A 26,393-nucleotide genomic window follows, 5' to 3' on the forward strand; every position below is an offset into this window, starting at 1 on the left:
CTTTCTGGTATGCAATATTTCTTTGCCTCGGGGAAACACCAAGAGACTTTTAGTTTTCACAGTGATCATTAGGACTTCTTTGAAAATGACCCCCTAGAAAGATTCATTCAGCCAGGACCCATATTAAGAATATGAGGGGGTGGGAGGGGAAGTCATTAAAAAAAAAAAAGTTCAGAACCTATTAGGAGTCCCCATGAGCTCATACCTAATATCAGAAGGTATTTCCAGTAGTCAAAAACTACTGATCAAATAACGCCCCTTTTCCCCTAAGATCCAAAAAGTAATCATATTCACAGTGAGAGATAAAACACAGGATGCTGAACATGGGTTTACAGTGGTTTAACTGAACCTGTTTATTTAAACAGGTAAAAACTTGTGTGGGGGGAAAATCTTCCTAAACTGGAACATTTTACTTCATATTTGGAGTAGTTTGCCTTTTCATTTGCTCATGTTTAATTTGAAAACTGGTCCCTGGGTGCATTGAGAAATGATTACAAGATAATGTGCCTTCAGCTTATACTTGCAGTTTCACTGATGCTGATGTTAAGCAGATAAAATTAACACTTCTATTTTTCCCTGTATGTGCTGCTGCTTGGCTAGAATGGATATTATCAGGGTTGTGCACTATGCAAATTTCTTTGCACCAAATATTTCACAACTAAAGGAGAGTTTCTCCTGTTTTCATGAAAAGTGGGATCTCTTTGCAACTTACTGACTGCTTGTGATGGTTTGACTTTGGCTGGATGCCATGTACCCACCAAAAGCAACTCTATCCCTTCTGCAGCTGGGCAGGGGAAAGAAAATACAATGAAAGGCTGATGAGTTGAGATAAAGACAAGGAGTCATCACTCACTGATTACTGTCACAGAAACACTCTTGACTTGGGGAAATTAACTGAATTTATTACCAATCTAAATCAGAGCAGGATAATGAGAAGTAAAATAAACCTTCCCATCACATCTTCTGCCTTCCCAGGCTCTACCTCCTCCTGCCCAGTGGAGCAGAGAGACGGGGAATGGGGGTTACAGTCAGTTATGACATGTTTTTTCTGCTGCTGCTTCCAGCTCAGGGAAAAGAAACTTGCCCTGCTCCAGCATGGGATCCCTCCCACAGGAGATAGTACTCCATGGACTTGTCCATTCTGAGTCCCTCCCACGAGCTACAGTTCATCATGAACTGTTCCAATGTGGGTCCCTTTCCACAGGGTTGGTCCTTCAGGAACAGCCCGCTCCAGCGTAGGTCACAAGTCCTAAAGCTGCTCCAGGGTGGGCTTCTCTCTCCATGCAGCCACAGGTCCTGCCAGGAGCCTGCTCCAGTGCAGCCTTCCCACAGGTCAGCCTGCAGGCATCCACCTGCTCTGGTGTGCTCTCCTCCACTGGCTGCAGGGGGATCTCCATGGCTGCAGGGACACTGCTGCCTCACCACGGCCTGTAGGGGGATAGAATATAAGCAAATAAAGGTAGTATAGAAAGTAATCTTACCCTTAAGGAGTTGCAGCTGAGCCAATTATCAAAAACTAGGAACAGGCCTGACTTTAACGGGCCACAGCTGTAGCTAATGAGAAGCGTGTTATAAAAGAGTGGATTGGGTAGTCGAGAGGGGAACTGGAGTCAGTTGGCTACTGTGAGAAGAAGGGAGAGTCAGTGCTTGGAGGTGTTGCCTGTGAGAAACATCAAGGAGGTATGAAACTCTTGCAATAAGGGACAGTAGTATGGAACCTTTGCAATACAATGGCAACAATGGCCAGCACCATGGGCTGCAGGGGAATCTCAGCTCTGGTGCCTCCTTCCCCTCCTCCGCTGACCTTGGTCTCTGAAGAGTTGTTCCTCTTATTCTCACTCCTCTCTTCTCTGGTCAAAATTACTTCTATGCAGTAACTTTTTCCCTTTTTGAATTGTTATCCCAGAGGCACTACTGCCATTGCTGATTGGCTCAGCCTTGGCCAGTGGCAGGCCTGTCTTGGAGCCTCCTGGCATTGGCTCTGTGGACAGAGCAGGTTACCGAAGCTTCTCATAGGAGCCATCTCTCAGAAGGCCTTGCTCCAAAATCTGACCATGCAAACCCAATACATGCTGTAAGGTGTATAGTGAAAGACAGTGCAGTTTCAATTTTTCTCTTTAGTTCTTTTCTCGCTTCTTTCAAATGGTATTTGTGCTTACACCAGTTCCTTATAAATATTAAAACTGTCACAGTAGTAAAACTGTTGCAGTGTATAAATTAGTGTATTAGCACAGTTTAAATCAAAATGTGAGCAACCTCCAAATTTTGTCCTTGTTTAGCTGAATTGTTTTAAAACTTCACAGTCAGTTAAGTTATACCTCTTGGTTAAATTGGCATTACATTACATATATAAGAATATTAATACCTTCTTAAAATTTCTTCATAAAACATTAAAGAAATTGGGATGGTAAAATGTGAAGAGAATGCAGAAGAAAAGTGCAATTATCTTCTCCTGTGAATTTTTTCACAAAGTAAATCTGACCTTGTAGATTGACCCATGTCTTTATTCTGCAAATTCTATCTGGTAACCCAGAGCAAAGGTGGCCAGTGATACTGGGTATGTGAAGCAAATTGTCTCAGGATCACATCAGCCTTTTGAAGATTAACAGCTTGTTTGACATTGTTTTGTGTGTCCCTTCACTTGCAGATGCAGTGTGCTCACTGAATTTCATCTGAAATTCAGGATTCCTCCTGCCCATGATTCCATGTCAGTCACCTTTACTCTGGAATGTGACTGTGGATTACTCTAAATTCAGATTTGTGGCTTAATGGAAAATTTGCACTTTTTTAAAGGTTTGCTTTTTAAGGGTTTGACTGTTAATCTGTCTGTAGTACTTATCATGTGGCATTTTCAAGTATTATAAGCTATGGTGTATTGCAGAGAATGATCAAAATTACCCGTATAATTATTACTTCATATCTTGCAGTTAATGAATTAACAGCATCACACCTGTCAGTAAACTTGCAGGAAACCCTTCATTTCTTAATCACAGTTTGTTGTCTGTATAATTAATGTTGTTTGCTGCTGTTTTACTGTATTCTCTACTAAGACAGCAGACAGATGAGTGTTGCCAGGTCTCAATGTCTGCTCTCTCCCTACTATCACATTAAATGAAAGCTTTCAAACTCTATATTAATTAAAGCAACTGAAGCTTGAATTTAGTTTAACTCTTGCTAATACCCTGCTAAGTACTTAAGTCAATCTAGAGATTGCTTAGTAAGTCTAATTACACTCTGAGGAATATATGGGACTGAAAGGTCATCTCTTGTTGACTATAGCTATAGACAAAGTGACATCATGGATCTTTAACAGATCTAGTTTATCTTTGGAGGTACTATCAAGTATGGTGTGATGTTGGATCAGGCTGATTAATATGCAAAATTTAACAAAAAAATTAAAGGGAAGATGTTATTGCATGGTAAATGCAAATACTTAAGGGTATATGTGAGTGTGGCAGAGGATGCAGCTGGATTTTAAGTACATGAACGTACATTCTTATTTTTAAGTTGCATTTTACTCTTTATGAAGATAATCTTATTTGATAGGGACTATGGAATGTAATTTTGAAGTACTGTGGAATGTATTTAAAATGCAAATCTAAAATTTGCCTATCTGCTTATGTCACTGAAGGAGGTGATGGGATTCACATATGCAGCAGAACTGCATAGGGTCACTTGAGTAATTGTGTTTAAACTGTCAACCTGATTGGTTTTCCAGCAGCTAGCCCATGAATTTTTATGACAAAACCACTTAACACATTGAAATAGAAGGAACTGCAGTTTTAAAACACAAATTATTTTTACTTTGGTAAGAAAGGAAGTCATAAATTTTTTGCTATAAGCTCAATTTCAGAATACAGTGTGTGCTCTGATGGCTGAAGCATGTGGGTGTGGAAGTGTGCTCAGAAAAAGCAGGACCCAGTTGAGCTGCATGTATGAACTGCATTACTCTCTGTGCTTTAATCTCTCCAGCTAAAGTCAGTATGACTTCAAGTCTGAAAACAGTGCCCTGTAATAATGCTGATATGACTGAAAACAGAAGCAGGGTAAGAAAGAGACAAAAGCAGGTTAGTTGGATGAAAACCTTTTCAATTTTACACATGGATTTAAGGCATTTTTCATGGGGAAAAAGAAAAAAAACCTCAAATGCGTGTCATAAAATCTCCAGAGAATTACTCCTTAAAATCACCTTCTAAATTATGTTGCATCATATTTCACTGAAGTAACAATCAGCTAGAGGTTTATTGATTTATTGTCCAATTTCAACTAAGTCAGAAAATAGTGCCAAATTGTGGCAGCTGTCATAAATGTATTAAGTCCTTTCCCTCAGTTCCTTGTTTTTCAGTATGTATCAATATTCCATTGTAAAACTACCCTGACAGGAAAAGCTGTCTCCCCCACTCCCTGTAAAAAAGAATATTATTCTGGCAGGTGAGTGGCTCTTCACATGTGGCTAGTGCAAGGTCAGTCTCACAAGCTGTTTGTTCAGAGTATAGTTTTATCCATCACAGAACTGATAAACACCCTAATGTTCCACTGTCAACATATTTATTATCTGGATGCAAGAAGTTAACATAGATATTGTCATCTGAAAAAAACCCCACAGTGCAATGCATGAATGTTGTGCTATAAGCTTTCACATAAATTTTACGGAAGAGTTCCTTCTAGAAGCTTCAATCTGATACCCATAAAATCAAAGCCTTTTTCTAAGGATATGGTGAGTAAAGAAATGCTGCAAGCTTCATTTAATTTCCTTGCTGACTTTGTACTTATTCTCTGTTGAAGGATTTTTGTGTATTTTCTTTGATTCTGTAGTCAAGTCTATTCATCCCCTCTTAATGCAAACCCACAACTCCTGATCTTCCAGACAGTTTTAACAAGTTACCACTGTGGTTTCTGGTGTTCTCTTGTGCTTAAACAGTGAACCTCTACTAACAGCTAAAATGGAATACTGAATTAGCAGTAATTTGAAGATGCACATATAAATGGAGCTTCTATTGTCTTGATTGGTTTTTACTAGTTTGTGGAGGGAAAGAGAAATAAATAAGGATGATGATGATGCATACCCAATGTAAATGAAAGCCTAGTCAAAGAACAGCCATAGATAAATGACAGTTCTTGCTTTTGCAGGACATTAGGATATGAAATCTGAGAAGAAACCTCAAGATCTATTCTCATTCAAATCTCTGTTGTTCAGGATGAAACTCATGACCATCCTTAACAAATACTAAGGAATATGGAAAACCTGTGTTGGTATTTTCCCAATCTCAAATGACTAAAAAGCATTGGAAAGAGTTGTATTATAGCTGTGGGTTTGTGGGTTGTTTTTTTTTTTGTTTTTTTGTTGTTTTTTTTTTAACCAGTCCATTCTCACAGAGCAGATTAGGATGATTGCAACTCTCTCTATTCTCAGTGAACACAGAAAGCAATTAATGGTCACCTGGCTGTAACAATTTCCCATACTGGAAGGCTATTATTGTCTCTCTTGTTCTTCTGGTAAAATGCTATCACTACAAACTTTTTGTCCTGTTGGTGTCTAGTCAGTTGTTCCCAATATATTTATGTGCTTGTGCATTGTCCAGTCCAGATTATTCAAAGTTGGTCTTAAAATTGCAAAAAATTCATCAACACAGTGACATCTGCAGGGTTTATACACATACAAACTATTTTCATCTAAGCCATTCATAAAAATGGCAGGTTTTCCAGGACCTGAGACAAGTAATTGCAGATTTTCTTTATACCTTTTCTCAGCTTGATGGAGAAGAGCTGATAAATCCTTTAAATTGAGTGCAATTCTATCTTGACCATATTTCTCTCTTCTGCTTCTGGGAATGTCACGTGTGACAGCATCAACAGCTTCAGTGGTCAGGCGATACCACTGCCCGTTCCTTATCCAATACAGCAGTTGGTTGTCAGAGAAGGAAATGAGATTGGCCTGAGTTCTTCTTGGAAAACCCAAATTGTGCGTTCCTTATCACATTATCCTTAAGGTCTTTAAAAATTGATTGTTTAATAATTTGTTTTATTGTCTTTCAAGTTATTGAAAGTAGAGGACTGTTTTTCATTTCTTTCTGACTGCTTTTTCCATTTTTAGGGACAGATGGTGTGCTTGATCTCTTGTCTCCAAATCCTTCATTCTCTCTAAATTCTCAATGTACTTCAGTTGTTTCGTTATATACTGTTCTGTGGCCAACCTGAGAGCATATGACCTACTAACATTATTTGACATTTTTTGCCCTGATAATATGAAGTCTATACAGCTGTGTTGATTTTCTTTTCCTCTTTTGTGCCAATAATCTGCTACTTTGAAGGTGGTGTGGAGGGGCTTATCAAAAAAAAAAAGTATTACAACCCATTGAAGATGTTTTACTTAGCTGCACTGTGAATTGCTACTAGTGATAAAATTGACTATAAATCAAGCTTACAAACAAGTTTAGGTTCTATTGAGGAATGATTCCTTTTGCATGGCTTCACAAGCCAAATTGAGGCATTATAGTTTTGAAATGTGTTTAAACCAGGCTCTGTGTAAAGTCTCTAAGGCAATGGCCATCTCTGCCAGAGCACTGTAGCTGAGGTAAAAAACAAAAGGATCTCCAGAGATGCCTATGTGTCCCCAGAGAGACTACCTGTGAAGTCTAGATGAGTATGTTTAGATACCTAAATGATAAAGGTTAAACTGGAGGAATGGAGGTGTTTAGGGCAGGTGTCTAATGATGTGCTGGTACTGAGGGGCAGCTAGGTCATCTGTGATGCGTGTTCATTTCTTTATATGACAAAGAACTTTAAAACTAGGTAAGATTTTTGTGAGCCCCACTGTGATTGTATTAATGTAGCCAGTATGGCCTGAGCCCTGTGGCATTTATTTTTTGAATGCTACATATAACTTCACTACATATATTATTACAGGGCACAACTTTGGCCTATATGAATTACCATTTTCTCAGACCATCTGATTCATGAAGTAGGGCTTGGCCCCAGGAGTGGTGAATGAAGCCACTCTTTGGGGGATGGAGTGCATCTTTTGGATCTGAGCTGAGCCATCCATGCTCTTTACAATGAGGTAGAAATGTGGGTCTGGGGTTTTTTTTACTTGGTTTTAGTTGTATTTGCCGTTTTGGGGGCATGTGCATGTGGGGTGTTTTTTTGTTGTGTTGGTTGGTTTGGTTTTATTTGTTTGGGGTGTTTTTTTATAATATGTTTGTGGCCACAGCTCGCTTCACAGAGAGCAGCAGGCACAACCTTCTCGGGATTTCTCCTGGGGAAGGCAGTGAGAAAGCTCAGAGAAGGAGATGAAAACAATTCTTATCTCTATTTGCTGCTCCTGCCGTTTGCCACATGAGCAATGTGTCATGGAGATTATTTACAAAAAAGTGATTTGTTAATTGGACTCTGGTGATGGTTGTTTTGATTGATTGACCAATTGGGTCAAAGCTGTGTGCTGACTGTCTGAAAAGGGTCATAGGTTTTTCTTTAGTATAGTTTAGTATAGAGTATAGTATTAGTATGTAGTGTAATACAGTATAGCTTAATAAAGCAATTGTTCAGCCTTCTGAATCATGGAGTCAATGCAAGTTATTCCCCAGCTGAGGGTTGCCTTGAGACAGTCTGTGTTTCAGATATAGACAGTGAAGCTGGGTCTTAGATTTGGCTGCTGTTCATGCACTTATGTAAATGCTGCCCTTTTGTCACATTTTACAACTAAATAAGTACCTTTTTGATGTAAATGATATCCTCATGATGTGGACTGGTCTGCTTTGTGAAGTATCTCATTAAAAAACTTGGGCCGTATTACATGCTAATAGCATGGAAGATGGTTACTTGGTAATCATTGGTTATGTTGATATTTTTACTGAGAAGTAATATAAAGTAGGAAAAATACATTAGAGATGTTTATTACTTTGCTCTTCTCCACAGAAAATCAGTTAACTTGATGTTAAATAAGAAAATAGAATGGAAAAAAAAATTGGCCTCAGCAACATTTAATGCAGCACAGAGGACCAGTGGTCAGTGAAACCTTGTATTAACTTGTTCTTTTAAAGGGTATCTATTCAATCTTTACCAGGCCTTCCAGCCTTGCAGGGAAGCATTGGGCTGGAAGGGAATGTTGCTCCATTTGAAACAGCTATCTGCAGAGTGTAAGTACATTATAACTGCATTGATAGTTCCATTATCACAGCGTGAGGCTATCAGACTCGGTGAGGTTGCTAAGTAATCAGTCAATTGCAGGTCTTTCTTAAGCAGGGCTCTGGAAAATAAAAGGAATGCTGTATGGAAAAGTATTTCTCTTGGTGTTTATTTCCAGTGGTGGAACTTATTTTAGTAAAATACTGGCATATTTTATTCCAAGATGGAACTGTATGGCAAATCCACACTTACAACACTGATGCTTTAATGTGAGGCTCTGCCATACTGAATAGCACTAATGCACAAGGTTGCCTCGAGATGCAAAAGAAAAATGGATAAGAAGAAAATAGAGATGCAAATCTGATGGGCATGAGAGAATGAGATCTATCACATTTGAAGCAGATCATGTGTAGCAATAAACTGCTAGTTTCAAAACTGATACCTTTACAGATATAATGATGGCTCAGAAAATAGCCACCATATCAAACAGGAGTCAGATTGTCCATTACTGCAACAGCAGGATCACCTTTACAATTGCCTGTTGCAAGGTGTCATTAAAAAGATTAGTTGAATCGTTGGGCAATCTGAACACTGATGCCAACATGTGAAAAATGCAATCTAGAGCAATTTTATTTCCCCTGGAGTATTTCTGTTCTTAATATCACCAGACATTTGCAGTTTGGAAAGTTAGATTTCAAACCTGTCTGGTAAATCTTAATTTCATAAGTTTTTATTAGAATTTTTGAAGTATTCTTTTGTGATCGTTGAATCTTAAAACAACAGAAAAACCTGGTAAATCTCTTAGTCCTATCTTTGCTAACCTTAATTTAATCTAAAAAAGTTCAATGTAGACTGAAAGAGCTACCCAAGTGTGAGGAAAAAATAATCAGGAGTCAAAAGAATTGAGAAAGCAAATATTCTAAATAATATCCCTCTAAGATTTTTCTATTTAAGCTAATTAAACCTCTTAAAATAATGTCAGCTTTTTTTTGGTTATATGCCCTCATCTGCAAGAACCTAAGACTTGCTAGCAGAGACTCCTTAGGGAGCAAGGGGATCCAAGAAGTGAGGGTTTCTGTGGCCTTGGTCTGCTAAGATACTTGGAGTTTACTCACTTAATGGTCTGTTCAAGTTACAGTAATATCTGTTTAATTGCATATTTACAATGGGTATTCACCAAGTAAGATTGATCTTTGTAGCTTCTCTCCACAATGAGGAGATGGAGATCATCTCCTCCAGAAGATGTGTTAGAGGAGCTAAGTTTATCCTTCTCATTGACCTTTTTAGGGGGACTCAGGAGACACATGCTCTAACAGCAGAATTGCTGGGACAGGTTCCTTCTCCATTTCAGCAGTAAGTGCTTGGTGTTGTTTGAGTCTGAGTGAACAGGGAGCTGTATTTGCCCTTTTAGAAATTTTGATTATTCCTAGAGTGGGTTATGGGAAGAGCTCATTTGGGGATTGATGTGTTTTATCCCCATGTTTCTATAGCATTTGAGCATGGACATCAGGAGCAGAACTGTGACTCAGATTTTTGTTTTGGAACTGCAGTTTTGCCACAACTGGTAGTGCAGACTCAGTCTTGAACAGACTCTGTGCATCTTGATCAAGACAAAGACGTGTATGAACATCTCTGCCTTTTGTTCTCTGACTACCCATAACCTTCCTGTAGCCCTGCTGCTGTATGCTTAAGAGATAAAAGTTCCAGGAGTAAAGCTGCAGCACACTGGGAAGTTGAGGGTGTGGTGTTTTCTTTCAAGCGCCTCAAGAATCCAAGATACTTCTGAATCCCGAGCTGCTTCCCCTTGTCCAAGCACAGACTTGTGAAGAACATGAGTATGGGCAGTTAAAGTGCTTTTTTGAGTGGACAGCATCTGTGTTTCTGCCTTTATAAACTGTCTGTGGATCTTATGGCATATGCTGGAACTTGCAATGAGAGCAGTGACTTAATAAAAACTGGTAGCGTGATTCTTCCAGCTATCCCTGAAAGGATATTTAGGGGCCTCATATTCTTAGACAAACACAAAATTAATCACAGTACTAAACTAGAAGTAAATCCCATGTGAACTTTGCTATATTTTTTTCATAATTAAAAAAAAAATCAGTGTGCAGAATTGTTAGTGGTAGCCTCTGTTTACACTTGTGATCTAAGTTAATAGTGTATGTCTATTTTTAATACAGCTCTACAGCAATGTTTACTGCTTTAAAAAGAAAGGGAAAATGTGAAATTAAAAACCACTGAAGGAATTCATAAAGATAAATGCTGCAATATGGTAGAGTTTTCAAGGGAGGTGAGTATAAGGATCAGCCTTTAAATCCACTTAAGGGTTGAGAAGAAATATACATATCAGACAATATTGTTATTACTACTTCATAAAATTTGGCAGAAGTCCTGATGCATCTTTCTTGTATAAAAACACTGCCCTGCAGTTCAGATCATTTGGCTGCTATAAAATAAGTTCAAATCATTTGCCTCCTTTTTATTTTATTTGCATCTTTGCTTAGAATCAAGCTGTGCATGTGTGAAAAGGGGAGTTGAAGGGGATTGTGTCACTTTAAAATTCATTAATAAATAATGATGCATTGATATTTTATGAATAATCTCTCCCAGCAAATTTTTGGTGTAGTATTGGGGAATTGCATACTCAAGCGTTTTAGTCTTAGACAACAGGTTTAGTTACTTCCACTTTAAAAGACTTAAGGATATGTTGGTCGAAGTTTTTTTTTTTTTTTTTTGTGGCAGATACTGTAAGTTCTAATAGTTTACAGCCATATGTTAAAAAAGTGAACAAAATGTACTGCAACTTTCTGTTCATGTTCAGCAGCTGTCTTATACTGTTTTGATATCAAAAGAGCATCAAACCTAGAAGAGGTATTTTTCCTTGATATTGTTTATAGTAAAAATGTCCTCTGAATGTCAGTCCCTGACCTTGTGGACTCAAATACTTTGAATGTAAATATGTGTATTATTTCCTTGTACAGTGCAATTTTGAACTCTATCTGTCCTTGTTCTCACACATTTATTTTATTACAATGAGAGATTCCTGTGCTAGACAAATTATTTTTTCTACTTTCGTGGCCATAACAGTGAAATAAGCAAACTGACATTTGCATTTCTCATTTCTCGCATTACGAAGTTTTGCTCCACCCTGCAGGCATCTGCCTTTTGGGTTGGGTGAAAGACATTTCAAGACTCAGTTGCTAAAAGTAGACTTGTAAAACTCTTGCAATCAAACATGGAAGCTTCAATGCCCTGTCCAGAAGACATGAAATTTCCTAATTTATTGTTGATTTTTCTAATTGTATTGAAAATGCAACCAAGCACAATAACATAGAAGAAATTAAAATATGCTGTTTATTGTAAAGTGGAACCCTAAAAAATATAAATTCACCCTCATCCATCAAAAAAATCTCAAAAAGTCTTGTGGTTCCATTGCTAGTACTAGATGAGTATTTTGAGGAATTTTGCATGAATTAAAATCCAGGTAAATAAAAATAATAGTAAATGGGTTCGAGAAGGTTGGTCTGGAGGCTTTATTTTATCTCTTGAACCTGTTTTGTAGGAAATTGTGAAAACTGAGAGTTTAATGAAAGTTCATAATTCATTTTTTATTTAAGTCACTACCCAAAATATTCAAGTTGCTACTAATTATGACAATATACACTTGTGGAGGGTATATTCAAACTATGTGCTATGTTCTTTGTTCCACTTTTTAACACTGGGATAAGACCAGATGTAGTAATGACTTACCAGTGATACTCTGTTCTCCTGGAAGACCTCTTTAACCCATCTAGTGCTGTCTCCTAGTAGAGGTGGGGAGTAAATTTAGGAAGTCCTTGTGACAATCCTTATTTCATTTGTGGGTGAGTGGATAACTGTAAGCCTGCATAAAACAACATTGTTTCTCCAAATCCATTCAGAAATTAGTTTTTGCTAATAATATTCAAAAAATCCTACCATGAGTGATTGTCTTGTACAATCTACGTAGACTTAGAAATGCTTTTGCTGAGGATTATAAACTAGACATGATTTAGAGTAGATCACCTACTCTTTGAGCCATTGTTTCCTATAAATAGTTATAAAATATAAGAAACTGTGTTTGTAATGTGATCTTACATATATTTAGGAAACAAAATACATGAACATAAAAGATACTGTATTTAAACTGCATATATGTAAATCATCATGGGTAGAGATTTTTTATTTTAAAGGCTTAGTAATTTAACCTACAGAAAGCAGAAGTGGAGTCTTAAATTCAGTGGGAGTTCCAGTTCTTAAAAAGGTTTCTTTACTGCCTCTGGAGCCAAAGAGCAACCTAGTTCTATTTTTAGATTTATCCATAGTAAGGATAGAAACACTGCTCTGTATGTAACCTTCTAGTTGACTGCTACCGTGTGTGTTTAGTAAAAGACATGTAAAATCGTGTAAAAAGAGATGAAAGGTATGGTCAGAAATCTTGGCTGAAAGGCATTTTTAACACTGCATGGGTTCATTTCCTTTACTGTTGCTATCTTGCAGGTACTTAGCATTTATAGACATCATACCCTTGTAATTGAACTTGCATGAATCATTTATTTACTACACTGCACTTATGGGTAATATATGTCAAGGGAATTCATTTTTTATTATAGCTGATGGAGCCATTATGATGTCATAATATATACAAGGGTAGAGGTATAGCTTGGGCAGAACTTCTGTCTCCTACATCTGGGAAGCTCAACACTGTCTACATTTTCTATTTTCAAAGCCGAAGTGCAAGTTTTGGTGTTGTAGTATTCTTCTAACCCTTCACATCAGCTTTTTGGGGCAGGTTAAAGAATAAAGTTATCCTAGATATGGCAGTGATAGTATCTGCACTTAATTTGGTATGAAAAAGGGAAAAAAAAATGAATGGGCACATTCATCAGGAATAAAGGGTTTGGTGCCTAGGAGTAATATCTTTATGTTAGCCAAATCTCTGAAGAAGCATTTCCATAAGTACAGCACATGCATCTCTAAGAATGCTTTTGAGAAGTTTATTTTTGAGTTGTGGCTATTCTGTCCAGAGTAGCCCAGTGCTATTTGAGTTGCTTAGTCAGATGCATCCTTTCAGCACTCAAACTAAACAGCCAGAAAAAAACCTGTTTTCTTTTGTCTTCAAGAGAACTGTATTTCACAGGTTAGGATTTAATGACTCAAATTTAAAAGCATTTTTTCTAGACTAGCATAGAAGAAAATCTAAATAGGAACTCTTATCAATAGTATTATTTGAATAATCCTAGCTTTGAGCTCCATCTCGTTTTGGAGGAAAGTTTGCTGCTCTGTTTAGTTATTTAGTAGTCTGTATTTCAGTAAAATTTAAAGCTTACTAGGAACAAGATGCCAGTTTGAAACAAAAACTCTATATCTGCATTCCCAAGAATCTATGATGCTCATACCAGTGTAGAGGTGTCTGTGCTGTGAAATGTCACAGAAATATTTCTATTTCTCTGTGCATTTAGTGGTAACATCTTGGTGTCTGTTTCAAGTCTGTAGTTGTCTAATATCTTTTTTTATACAACCTATAATGTTTTCTACTAAACAGTAGCAAAAGAATTTAAAGCTATACAAATATATGTGTTTAACAGAGTGTTTTGGAGCAAGTCTAATAGGGAATCTGAACAGTGTTTATGGTGACTGTATTACATTCCAAAAATGCATCTTCTCAGTAACAATAGTAGATTTTGAAGCAGAAACAGACAATCCTTTTGGGAAGTTTTGATGAAAATAACAGTTTGATAAAATTCTGTGTATCTGGATAGGGAGTCTAATAGGAAAGCAATGTCTGGCTTCTTAGATTTAGAAGACACTCTTAGGCCTTTCACTTCTTTATTACACATATTACGAGCTTAACCCCAATAAATATGTAGAATTAAAAGAAATATTTTAGTGCTATTTTAAAAGGGAAAAATCTAAAAATCCTTCAGCTCTGTTTTTCTTTAATATGTTAGTTAACCTACTAGATATGCTAATAGTTTATAAGAAGGGGATTAACACATCATCTGAGAAGATGAGGTCAAGTAATTACTTGATTTCACTAATAATCAAATCAGGCCCACAGGATATTTATAACCATTATTTATTTCCAATATCAGGTTTGATGATTTTTCTCTTTTATTTATGGCAGCTAACTGTGCTAAAATTTCACTGACGATGTGTCTGAAGGAAAAATAAAAGCTGTTTTTTCTGCAGAGGAAGGCTAAATCTCTTCTAAAATTTAAACCAGATCAATCAGATGGTTCATCCATAAATATATGCCATCTTCTGCAGTGCTGCCTGTGACCCACAACTTCAGAAAGCATGAGCTCACTCTGAGGTAGACAAAACACATTTGAGTTATGTTCTCTTTTTGAAAGCAAAGATTACTTCTAATTTATTGAGTCAAGAGATAATTAATTCTCAGATTCAATACAAGGACCCAAAAAATTCCAGTCCATTTTTAGATCTCCAAATAAGGCTTAGAACTAGAAACTAAGAAAGTAAGAGGGTTTTTGTCAATAAAATCAGACATATTCAAAAGTGCTCTGCAGATGGTCTCTAGCCATCACGCTAACAAAAATATAACCATAGAAGAATTTCTCATTTCATTTTTTTTCCACCCTCTAGGAGGAAAGCAGGAGGATAATTTTTCTTTCTCTTCCTTCCTTTCAGTCTTATGGGGAACTAGAGTCTTCTAGGTGATGACACTGCCAAACTGTGTTTCCACATAGCTGAACATCTTGATTGCAAAACAGTGCAGCTCTTATGACTGCAAACTTCACACTTCTCTTTCCATCTGTCTTGTCTTTTTGCCTGCATCAGTGCTATTGCATACCAGGTTCCTGTGTTGGTTTGTTTTATCAGCTTAATGGGACAGGTTGTAGTGCAGGCACTCTTAAGTCTCCAGACTAAAGGTAATTCCTCCTGCTGGCATTTTTTTCTGTAAGGTAGAAATATACAGAGGTTGCTTCTTATTTATGAGAACTAAGAAGCAAAGTCAACTAGCAGATCTTTTCCAGGCTTGCAGTTTTAATTTCACTTTTATAAGCCTGGAAAAGCACACTTTAGACCTTTTTGGAGACTTTTCTTGTACAGGAACACCTTCCTAACTCCACATTTTCTTTGGACGACACTAGATGCATGTTTTCTGTGTCACTCATATTTCATTTTGATGGAAGAACTGGATGAGGGAAAATACAGGGCTCAGGCTTGGCTGGAAAATCAAGGTCAGTAATTCAGGGAAGGAATTTGCAGTATTCCTAGAAAACCTTATAACAGAAAATTGTCTTCTGTGTGTGGACCCAGATTGTTTGGCTAAGATCAAGGCTCCTTTTTGCCTCTTCTTTTGGCATCCTTCTTGTTGATATAAAGTGTGGGAATAACAGTGTGCTTACAAATTCTTATCTCAAATGGAGTGGTGGGCAAGTATGAAAAATTGTATGCAAACATCATCATTTCACTGTAATTTAAAAGGTAGTTCAAATAATATACATAGCCTGCATAGTTTAACATGATTCTGAATTGAGCTTTTTGTGTAGGAACTGAAGTTTCATCAGGCTTCTGCATGTTAAATGTGTATAGATCTCCTTCCTCTCCCCCATTTTTAATTACCCATCCAATTGTTTTTAGCAGTCAATTCTCTGTAGTTTATGGCAGTAAATTATATCGGCAGTCATTGTTTTGTTGTGCAATAAGCTATTGCTAATTGGCATTTCCTCTTTAATAGACTGTGTTAAGAATTATGTTAAAATAATTGCTGCCAGAAAGCACAGTACGGAACTCTTAATTACTGGCTAACAGTTCTGTCCTTCAGATCCTTCCTCCAAGCTATGCTTTCACAGAGCATGTGCTTTTAATTTGAATTCAGCTCCATAAGACTCAGGAGAATCTATTGTCTATCAAAGCCAAACTTGTAATAACGAAGGCTTCGTCACAGCAGATCAGACACCAGGTCTCTGTAGTCTGGTGCCATGCCTCTGGCAGTGGCTATTTCTTGATATTTTAAAAGAAAGTAAATCTCTTCCCAAAAGGCTAATGCATGTTACCCCTTTGCATGACATTGCACATTTCTTTCTAAACCTTGCAATTCATTGTCTCATACCCTGAAGCATAAGATTTGATTACCCTTATTGTCTTACCTGGCATAACTACAAATGTTATTATCAGTCATAAAATTATGCAGCTCTTTTTAAAACGTAGCTATGGTTTTTATCTTGATGATCTGAATTGACAGCCAGTTCCATTGCTGTGTAAGAGAGATGTTTTTCTATATTGCTTCTGCATTCGCTGTTCTTTCATTTAAAACTCCTTTCATTTTATGTAATAGAGAAAAAAGTGGAACCTGATCAGATTTTAATATATCCTATCTAATTATGAATATCTGCATGAAATCCCCTCTACATATCATATAATTTTGGCAGCTATAAAATTCTGAAATTCGTTAGTTGTTTTATTCCCTTCTTTATTGGTTCAGCCTTAGAACCAGTCAGTTGTTTTCCTGTGATATTTTTCTTTTTTTTTTGTAGTCCTGAACACACTAATAGACATTCAAATGTACCCAGTGTATTATATGAGACCTATATTTTTTAATTTCCTATCACTCATTTTCCCTCATGGTGTGAAGAAATTTGGTAAAAGAAAAAGAATGGCCTTCTGAAGAATTTTGCTTTTAAGTTAATGACCATGGACTAATTGTAGATTTTAGACAGCTAAATTTGAAGATCTTTCAGTCTTTTCAACAGATCTTCAGAGTTTGAGTAATCAGGATGTGATCTGTTATGGGAATGATATAGTGTGTTTATGGACTTTAATTTGCATCACCTTGTATCTGTTTAAACACAATTTAGTCAATCCTTGTGACAGATGATTTTTCTTAGATGTTTCCTAGAAAAAATGTAGTGTCGTATATCCGGAGGCAAATGGAATAATTGCATGCTATATAGTACATGCACAAACAAAAACAACCTTGCCCAGTTATCATAGAATATCCTGAGGTGGAAGGGACCCACAGAGTTGAGGCCAACTCCTGGCCTTGCACAGGACAATCCCAAGGGTTACACCATGTTTTCAAGAATATTATCCAAACTCTTCCCTAACTCTGGGCAAGTACTGTGACCGCTTCCCTGGGGAGCCTGTTCCAGTGCCCAATCACCCTTTGAGTGAAAAACCTTTTCCTAATGTTCAATCCAAACCTCTCCTGACACAACTTCAGGCTGTTCCCTAAGGTCCTGTCACCAGAGAGCAGATCAGTGCCTGCCCCTTTACTTGCTCTTGTGAGGAAGTTGTACTTGCTCTTGTGAGGAAGTTGTACTTGCTCTTGTGAGGAAGTTGTACTTGCTCTTGTGAGGAAGTTGTACTTGCTCTTGTGAGGAAGTTGTACTTGCTCTTGTGAGGAAGTTGTAAGCAGCCATGAGCTCCTCTTCTCCAGAGTGAATCAGCCAGGTGACCTCAGTTACTCCTCATATGGCTTCCCTTCTAGACCCTTCACCAGCTTCATTGGCCCTCCTTTGGACACGCTCTAATTTCTTTATATATGTCTTATAGTGTGGTTCCCAAACCTGCCTCCAGCACTCGAGGTGAGGAGCAGAGCAGGGCAATTCCCTCCATTGCCTGGCTGGTGATGCTGTGCCTGATGCACCCCAGGACAGGGTTGGCCCTCCTGGCTGCCAGGGCACTGCTGACTCAAATTAAACTTTCCCTCAACCAGAACCCCCAGGTCCCTCTTGGTAGCTCTGCATTCTCATTGTCCACTCTGTACATTCAGGGTTGTCTTGTCCCAGATGCAGAATCTGGTACTTGTTCTTGTTGAACTTCATCTGGTTGGTGATTGCCCAGCCCTCTAATTTGTTGATGTCTCTCTGCTGGTTCTCACTCTGTTTCAAAAACTCTTTCACGGTGCTGTAGTGTACACTGAAACAGAAATCTGTTTCCTCATGTTTATTTTTTCATAATGAATTTTCATTTTACTACTTCTAGTTTCATTTTCTAGTATCATCTAGGTTTTTTAGCTACTTGAAGATTGTAAAATTTTCCAGAATTTAAAAACCCAGTAAACTTCTGCTACTATGGTTCCTAAATTGTTCAGTCCCATTTCCAAGTTGTTAATAAATAGTGCTCATCTAAATAGCAACCCCAGGAGCATTCACTCCTACATTCTCTTCATTTTGAGGGGCAGCCACTTGCCATTAATCATTGTTTCCTATCATTTAACATTTTTTTCAGTCAATTCTGTGACTCTGTCCCTTGCCCTACAGTTATTTATTTTCCTTAAAAGACTCTAATGGACGCAGTTTATGAAAAGCTCATTGGAAACTCAGGAAAATTAAGTGCCTTAGCTCATGTGTTCTGCTATTTCAGCAACTGTTTCAAGAAGAGCTCAGAGAGCCGGTCTTTTTTTGCTGTTGCTAGTGAGGTTGGTCTGAAGACAGCTCGGGTTATGCCGTGTGCCCCGAATCCCGGCCGGGGCGCGGGTGGCCGGCGCTGTCCGCGGTGCTGAACGGCCCTGCCGGGAGGGACTGCGGGGTCGTGGTCCCGGGTGGCGTCCTGCGCTCCTGCTCGGTGCTTCTGCGTCCGTCCTGCACAGAAGGGCCAGCCCGGGCTGGCAGAAAGCTGGGCTAGCAGCAGAGTGCTACTTCAAGTTCAGCAGATGTGCCCATCAGCAGCAATTCAGTTACAAATAAGGGGAGGTTGAGATGAAAGGTGTTAGCAGAGTTATGGAAATAGTCAGTTGTGGGGATCCAAATACTGAATAGGGAATAATTCTGCCTTGGATCAAATCCTAGCTCTAAGAAATTCTTTACATTTAACTTATTAAATTTAAAAACGTGGCAATGGATTCTTTTTTCTTAAAAATCATCTTGATAGATGTTTTTCTACATGCAGGTGAATTGATTATTTGGCAATATTTTTCTATGTAAAAGGCCAGCATCATTGCTGTCTTATCTTTGAATTGGTCTTTCTGCCCAAACTGATGGCTGGAACAATAGAGATCATTCTGGAGCAGGAACTTCTCTCAGAATCCAGGCCTTATCACAGTTTTAACTGGCAAAGGCTGCTATTCATACTGTCATTCACTGATGCTGCATAATAGATGGTGTCTGCCTTGCACACCATAGATAACTCACCAGATTAGGAGCTGGATTTAATTCCACACACTCAACTGACCACAAAACCACTCAGTCTCTCCAAACAGAACAAAAAAATCCAACAACAGCAGAAGATAACTGATAAGTTAGGTTGTCTGAAAGCGTGACTTTCTTTTTTGCATGAATTGTCATTGAGAAAGTGGCATACCCGCATTTGATTAGGCTTTTTATAAAGCTTTTAAATACTGTTTCTCCAGAAAAAATTATGACAGTGTAATCTTATCTATCAGTTTACCACAAGGAAGTACTGAACATAACCACAATCTGTGTGCACTCACACACAGTGATTATTTTATATTGAGAAATAATTATTCCTAATTTTTATTCTCTTCATATGTGTGAAACATGATATAAATTAATAAAATACATGAATATACTTGTTACAAACATTGCATGGTGTATAATGGTTTATGATTTTTCATGAGTAGCCTGTAGAAATAGTCTGAAAGTGGTGTCAGTGCTTTATGATATAATGACAGGGAAAGTTATACTGGCAATAATAACTGCCATTCAATTGTCATCTTAAATGAGTAAGAGACTCCCCTTGTTTATACCTTTAAATAAATAATAAATCACATTTCCTTTGATTTTATTTTTTTAATGTAAAAGGATTGAAACAAAGTAGGACATGTAAGGAGAGAAAGTCCTTCAGTATGTGATTCAGAGCTTCTCCTCTGAGTCATTGCTATTTATTTAATTTTTTGTTTTTATCAGGAACCAAATTGCAAAAGAGATCCAGGGACACCATTTTGTAAGGCCAAGGAGACAGAATCTTCCTAATACTTTTCCTTGTCCTGGGAATTGAAGTCTTGGGTAAAGGGTTGCATGTAGTTCTCCATCCAGCTGGGCAGAAGAAGAGGGGCTGTTGTCATATGTAGCTTTTATTCCCTGCACCTGGTGGCTCAATCCACCAGCTAGTAGAAGAAAAGAGAAATACACTGCAGTCTCTATTTAGTTGCAATTAATTACTTCCTTCCGCTGTCATGGTAATGGAAAGAGTTCTGTATTTGAATCACAGTTCCTTCCTAGGACTCATCTAGGACTGATGCTATAGGCTGTTTATTGTACACTTTGAGTAAAAGAAGCTTAAATTCTCCATTAATTCAGTTTGGACCTAAAGGATCTACTTTTTCCAGCAATAAAAATAGTGTATATGTGCATCATCTAAATAAAGCCTTAATATTTTGTGTGCATAAAAATTATCAGAAATGGTTTTTATGTGACATGCAAGTGGTAAAGGGCCATTTTGGGTACACATTAGATAATTCTCAATTGATCTTGTCAAGTTATTGCTCCACAGCTAAATAATACAAGTACATTTTTTCTTCTCTATGTTCAATTTAACTGTTGTTTAATTTAATCATTACAGTGGTGTCTTGCTTGGTTGCAATGCTCTCTGACCATTCCTATACACATAAATATAAAATTTTTGTTCTGAAAAATACACGAGTTTAAATGAAAGTGCAGTGGCAATTAGTTCCAGTGTCTCTTTCCCACAGGAATACAAAGCTCGGCCTTTCCCAGGGGTTACTCTGAAGCCTGTTGGGGGAGAAAGGATGAACTGCAGCCATTGTTTGCTGGAAAACAAAGAGAAATTTTCTTTGTGTGCCATTTTGGGCACTCATAGCTCCCTCTCAGCCCATCTGTTGCCTTGTCAAAGGCAAATGGTATTCTGTTCTCTATTTCAGGCTAGTCGTAAGTACTATTTCCTAGAGTCATATTCTAGGATGTTTTTTCCAAAATATCCCATCATAGTATTTCACAAAACTGCCCTGATCAGAAACACAAGGCCACGGTTTGCTTCCTCCTGATCTTTTCCTGGTGTCGTAGGGGCTTAGGGACAGGGTTGTGGCAGCGCAGGCCTTGTCTGACAAAGAGGATAGTATGGCCCTAAACTTGCCTTGAACTCACAGGTTTTAACTTTGGGGTGTTTATTTGGTAAGGTTTTTTAGTGGGTTTTTTGCTTGTTGTTTTTGGGTTGTGGTGTTTCGGGGGAATTTTGTTTGTTAGTTGTTTGTTTCAGGGTTTTTGCTTGTTTTGGTTTTGTTGGCGTTTTGTTTTGGTTTGGGGTTTCTTTTTTTGTGTGTGTGTGTTATTTGAGACCTGTGGCTAACAGTGCATGCAGTACAAGATGTTTGAATTCCATAGAATAGGCATTTAGACTATATTGCAGCATATTTTTGAAGGCCTACAGTTTGATCTGGAAGGCATTCTAGATGTCTGTAATGCCGTCTTACACTGCTGAAGGTGGCAAGATATTTAGCAGAGTAATAACAAACGGGCAGCAATGGGAAGGGGACAGGAGTGCTTTGGTAATGACCTGCAACACTTTGCGTATCTGACTTGAGAAGAGATAAAATATCTTCATTACTTCAGTGCAGCCATCTCAGGTTGGGAAGGCTGAAGATCAAGTAGTCTGGGTGTGTTGTGCTGGAGGATGCAATCTGTATGCAAAGTTCAGTGAGCCTTTTAGTTGTAAGTGGCACATTCATTTTTACTGTTTGTGATAAGGGTCTTTCTTCAACTTCTCCTTAATTTTAATTTTTTCGTTTCTTCCTTAGGCTTCTCTGTCACTCTTAAGCTCTCCCTGATTAATTTGTTTATACAGAGAGTTCATTCTTTCCAGAGGTTACAGTTCAGTGAGTTGCCCACTAACTGTTCCAATTTTCCAGTTGATTGTCAACGTGATGCATTTTTTGATCTACAGTGATTTTTATTTATTATTTATTTTAATATCAAAAATTGCATTTACTCTTCTATTTTTTGAAAACAATGGGAAGTCATGATGCAAAGAGTAAATATCCTTGTTAAAGAAATGGAACTGGATGTGTTTCTCAACTGTAACTGCATTTAGTCTAAAAGTATTAAAATACATGTTTCTTAATGTGATCAGCAAATGAAAGGGACAAAAAAATCCCTATTCTGGATGTTAAACTGCTTCCAATTATGTTCTGTTTTTATACAAACTGAAGTTATAATAGGATTATTTACTATATGGTTAAAAAATCTACTGGAGAGAAGATCTAACAACTTGAAGAAAATTAAAAGGCCCATTTAGCCAGGAATCTTACAATCAACTGAACTATGAGGCATTATTTTTCAAAATAAATACTATTTTCATCTATTCTAAGATGAAAAAATATATATAGAAAGAAAGAATATATGTATGTGTATATATATATATATATATGCACATACACATACATGCCAAGAGTAGTCTCCCTAGGCTCTTCCTTGCTTTAAAGATGGAAGTTGCATTAAAATAAAAATCCAATTCAGAGTGTGATCTCTCCAGCTGCCTGTGCAGACCATTGGGTTGGCCTGGGAATTTTCTCATTACATGTACTGAAACAGTTAGTCAGTGATTGATGCTGTGTTAATTCACAGCACTGACGCTTTCCCTTTGTTACTGAACATTAGACAAATTAGTTCTAACAAATTCATGTCCCACCCCTACTGCATCCAAGCTCCCCATTCTGGCTGGTTAGTATTGCTAATAACCTTCATTCAGAGCAAACCAAAGCTTCAGGAAGGAGTTTGCTATGGGAAGGGGCAGAGAACGGGCAGCAGCCACTGGGATCTAACAATACTGTCATTTGCTGCCAGAGCTCAGCTCAGTAATGACAAATGATCTTTTCATTGTCAGACCCCCCAAATTAATTTTCCCTCCCACTTCTCACGAGGCCACATTCATCACACAGATTGTGTTAAATGTACTTTTGACAGGACAGAGAAAGATGAGTAGTAAAATAATTTGATTCTAGTAGCTTATCTGGGGAAGTTAACCAATGAGATGATACCTGCAAAGGTAAATATTTCTGTAAATGTTCCTGAGATAAATCTGTGTTAAGATTTTTCACAGCATTTGGGCAGAGGGTTAAGCACAAATAAATGAATGAGAAAGCAGTGGAAGGAAGGTGGAGTAATATCTTTAGCTGTTCCCACCGACCTCAGAGTTAAGCCCTGCTTTGTACAGAGGGCACAGCAACTGAAATAGATGTGTACAATTTATGTTTGAATTTATGTTTGTAATATTCAGTTTAGTATAAAATTGGGTTTTTTTATTCTCTTCTTTGAAATTAATTAGTCAGAGATGGTTTTCAAGTACGCTTTTATAACTCCCCATTAAGTTTTTGCTGTACGCTGTCTCTTTTTGGCCATTTAAAAAGATGTAGGAAATTACATTGTATGAAGGAGAACCGAGAGATTTGTCAAGGTCAGCAGAAGCACTAGAGCACAAGGAGGCAGGGGAATCCCAGCACAATCTGGTTTTCTGAAATATTCTGCTTATGGCTGGATTAAGTCACATTAATTGAGCATAAAAGCAGAATGTTTAGTGCTTAAAATGTAACTGGAATTGATGTAAAGATTCTTGTGCAGCAAAGAGCAGAAAGTGCTCTCTGCAAACTTACCTCTAGTATTTTCAGTATATGATTGGCTCTTTGTATTTTGTTGGTGCTTCTTTGAAATAACCATGATCAACTGAACTGAGAACAGTAGCTGTCTGGTCACAGATTGTATTCAGTGCGTGATACCTTACTGTTAGATGAGGTTCTATTCAAATCTGAGACTCTTCATTTCCAACAGCACTGGCCTTTGTTAAAGACATCCAAAATGCCTTCCATATTGCATTTGTTCTTCCTTGAATCACATGGTCCAACGCCTATGAACATTCCTTGGAAGTGTGCAAGACCAGGTTGGATGGATCTTCAAGGAATTTGATCTAGTGGGAGATGTCCCTGCCTGTGTCAGGGGGCTTGGAAAAATGTGATCTTTGAGGTCCCTTCCAGGCCTAAATCCCCATCATGTGATGAGTTTAATATTTTTCAGTTGGCTTCCTGATCTACTGCTGATATCCAGCATAGTGGTGTGTTGCTTGTTATTCTCCTTTTTGCTAGGGTCTGCTGCTGATTGCACTTGAGCTATGCAGAATTTCAGGTGTGGAGCAAATGTGAATTAAATATACAGATGCACTTTTCTTCAGGGAAGTACTGCTCCCAGGTTGCACTTCTTCACTCATCTCTCACTACTTTTGCTCCTATACCTAGATAGGAGCAAAATTCCACTTGGAGTTCTTTGGTGTTTTATATAACATGTTGGTGGTAGCATGCTTTCATAATTCATACACACACACACAATATTGACATAATTCATACTTCAGTTAACTTTACATTGGTTATTACTGACACCTGTAGCCAGGTTCTATGTCTCTGGTAAATCTTATGTTTCTCCTCAATAACGGCATCTGTGCTGCAAGAGATGTGGAAGAAGGTGGAGTAGAAAAGTTCTCATGTGCAGGTTCTGTTAATCACTGGATTGCTTAAAAACCAAAAACTTTGAACTCTCATAGCTTCCACTTTTTGTTCAGGTACATTTGGACAGACTGTATTTGTTATGAAGACTGTTGTATTTAATGGGTAATTTAGAAAGTATGCATGTTATATGTATTTCAGATAGAGATCAAAAAGATATTTTTTGTTCACTCTATTTTCCTCCAGAGTTAGAGGAGGAAAAATCTGTTTTATTGTCCTAGAAAAGCATGTATTTCAACATTACTTCTGTATTCCATTTTTCTTTCAGTGGTGGCAACTAGATAATACCACATTAGTGAATGCAAAACATATGTTTACCTTTATGCAGAGCTACAATATTAGACAATAAAGCTGGAAGTCAAGGGAATGGAAATGAAAATAGCTTCCAGGGAAAATTAATAAAGGGATGGCAAAGCAGAATTAGAGTGAGTTGCTTGCTTGCTTTAAAGGTCATTGCCCATCTTCTTGCCAGAAAAGAAGTGTGTTTAGGGTTTATTTTGAGGTAGGAGGGAGCCTTCTCATGTCTGTCTTGGAGTTCTCCTGTTTACCTTTTTATGTAATTAGGCAGAGCAGATTGGTATTTAGTCTTTTTCTGACAACAGTAAATTAGGCTTAACTCTTTAATTACAATGAAAAGGAAATCACCTTTCTGATATTCTTCAATTAGCTGAAACAGCTGTTAAGTTATAATTAAAATTTCATATGGATCATTTGAGATTTTGGGATGTTTCCATTTAATATAGAAAAAACATTTACATATATGCATTTGCTTTTCAACAACCTTTTCTAATCTGTCAGGGCTATAGTAGGAATACTGATGCTATATTGAGCAATATATTTCTGGCTTTATGAATAGACAGCTGGTTCTAGGAAAATGAAAAAAGGGATATAGAAGAAGGTGAACAGAAAATATCAAAGCACGGAGGTGCACTGGAGCTATCTCAAAAGTAAACTTCTTTTTTTTCTCATCTGCTTTCTCATTTCTCCTTTCTCATGCTCTTTGAGATTCTAATATTATCTTTAAAATGGGAAGCATGTTTTGGAGATGAGCAATAACCTCAACACATACCCATAATTCTAAATATAACCTCTTGTACCTTTTGAGGACCCAGACTTGTAGATATTCTGATTGAAATAATCTGTCAATAAATATTTCATATATTAAGGAGAAATATATTCTGATCTTCAGCAATAAAAAGTCTTGAAATATTATGGTTTACTCAATGAAGAAAAGTTTTCTTTTGTAGCACCCCTTGCTTCTGTCTGTATCTGGGTGCCCAGCTGGTGGTGAGGAACTCAGCAGCATGCAGAAATGAATCACATCAACAATGGCAAGCACTGGTAAAACCTTGCAGCAAAATATGTTGGGTGTTTGGAAGTGAGTGCTCAGAAACTGAATTGATCTGCTCGGCACACTAAGATAAGAAAAGATTTCCATACAATTTGTTTTTTCTTAATTAGTTGGAGCAACAGTAAGTTCAGAGAACATGACAGGAAGAGATATTTGCCAAGTATGAGATAAACAGCTTTTGTGATCCTCCTTTTTCCTTCTCTGCAGTCTCAGTGCTTCACTAATAGTCTGGTTATCGTGGCCCTAAATGCAGGAGCACAGCTTCCTCACCATGGTCTTCACCAAGGGCTGCAGGGAAACTGCTCCATTGCCTGGAGCACCTCCTCCACCTCCTTCTGCACTGACCTTGGTGTCTGCAGGACTGTTTCTCTCACATATTCTCTCTCCCTGCTCTGGCTGCAAAATGCACAGGGCTTTTTCCCCCTGCTTAACTGTTCCCCTGTGCTACCACAGCTGCTGATGGGC

The 26,393-nt window shown here is 37.7% G+C and overlaps 1 protein-coding gene and 1 long non-coding RNA gene across 4 annotated transcripts in view; both read left to right on the forward strand.

Annotated features, from left to right (window-relative positions):
- Nucleotides 1-26,393, forward strand: part of PDZRN4 (PDZ domain containing ring finger 4) — a 260,016-nt gene that overhangs the window by 100,733 nt on the left and 132,890 nt on the right. The gene's annotated exons all lie outside the window — the stretch shown is intronic.
- Nucleotides 1,614-11,509, forward strand: LOC132073719 (uncharacterized). The gene is made up of 3 exons (XR_009418522.1): nucleotides 1,614-1,680; nucleotides 9,412-9,477; nucleotides 9,615-11,509. It is a non-coding gene; the product is annotated as an uncharacterized LOC132073719 (long non-coding RNA).

The sequence above is a fragment of the Ammospiza nelsoni genome, chromosome 5, assembly GCF_027579445.1.
Source record: "Ammospiza nelsoni isolate bAmmNel1 chromosome 5, bAmmNel1.pri, whole genome shotgun sequence".
NCBI lineage: Eukaryota > Metazoa > Chordata > Aves > Passeriformes > Passerellidae > Ammospiza > Ammospiza nelsoni.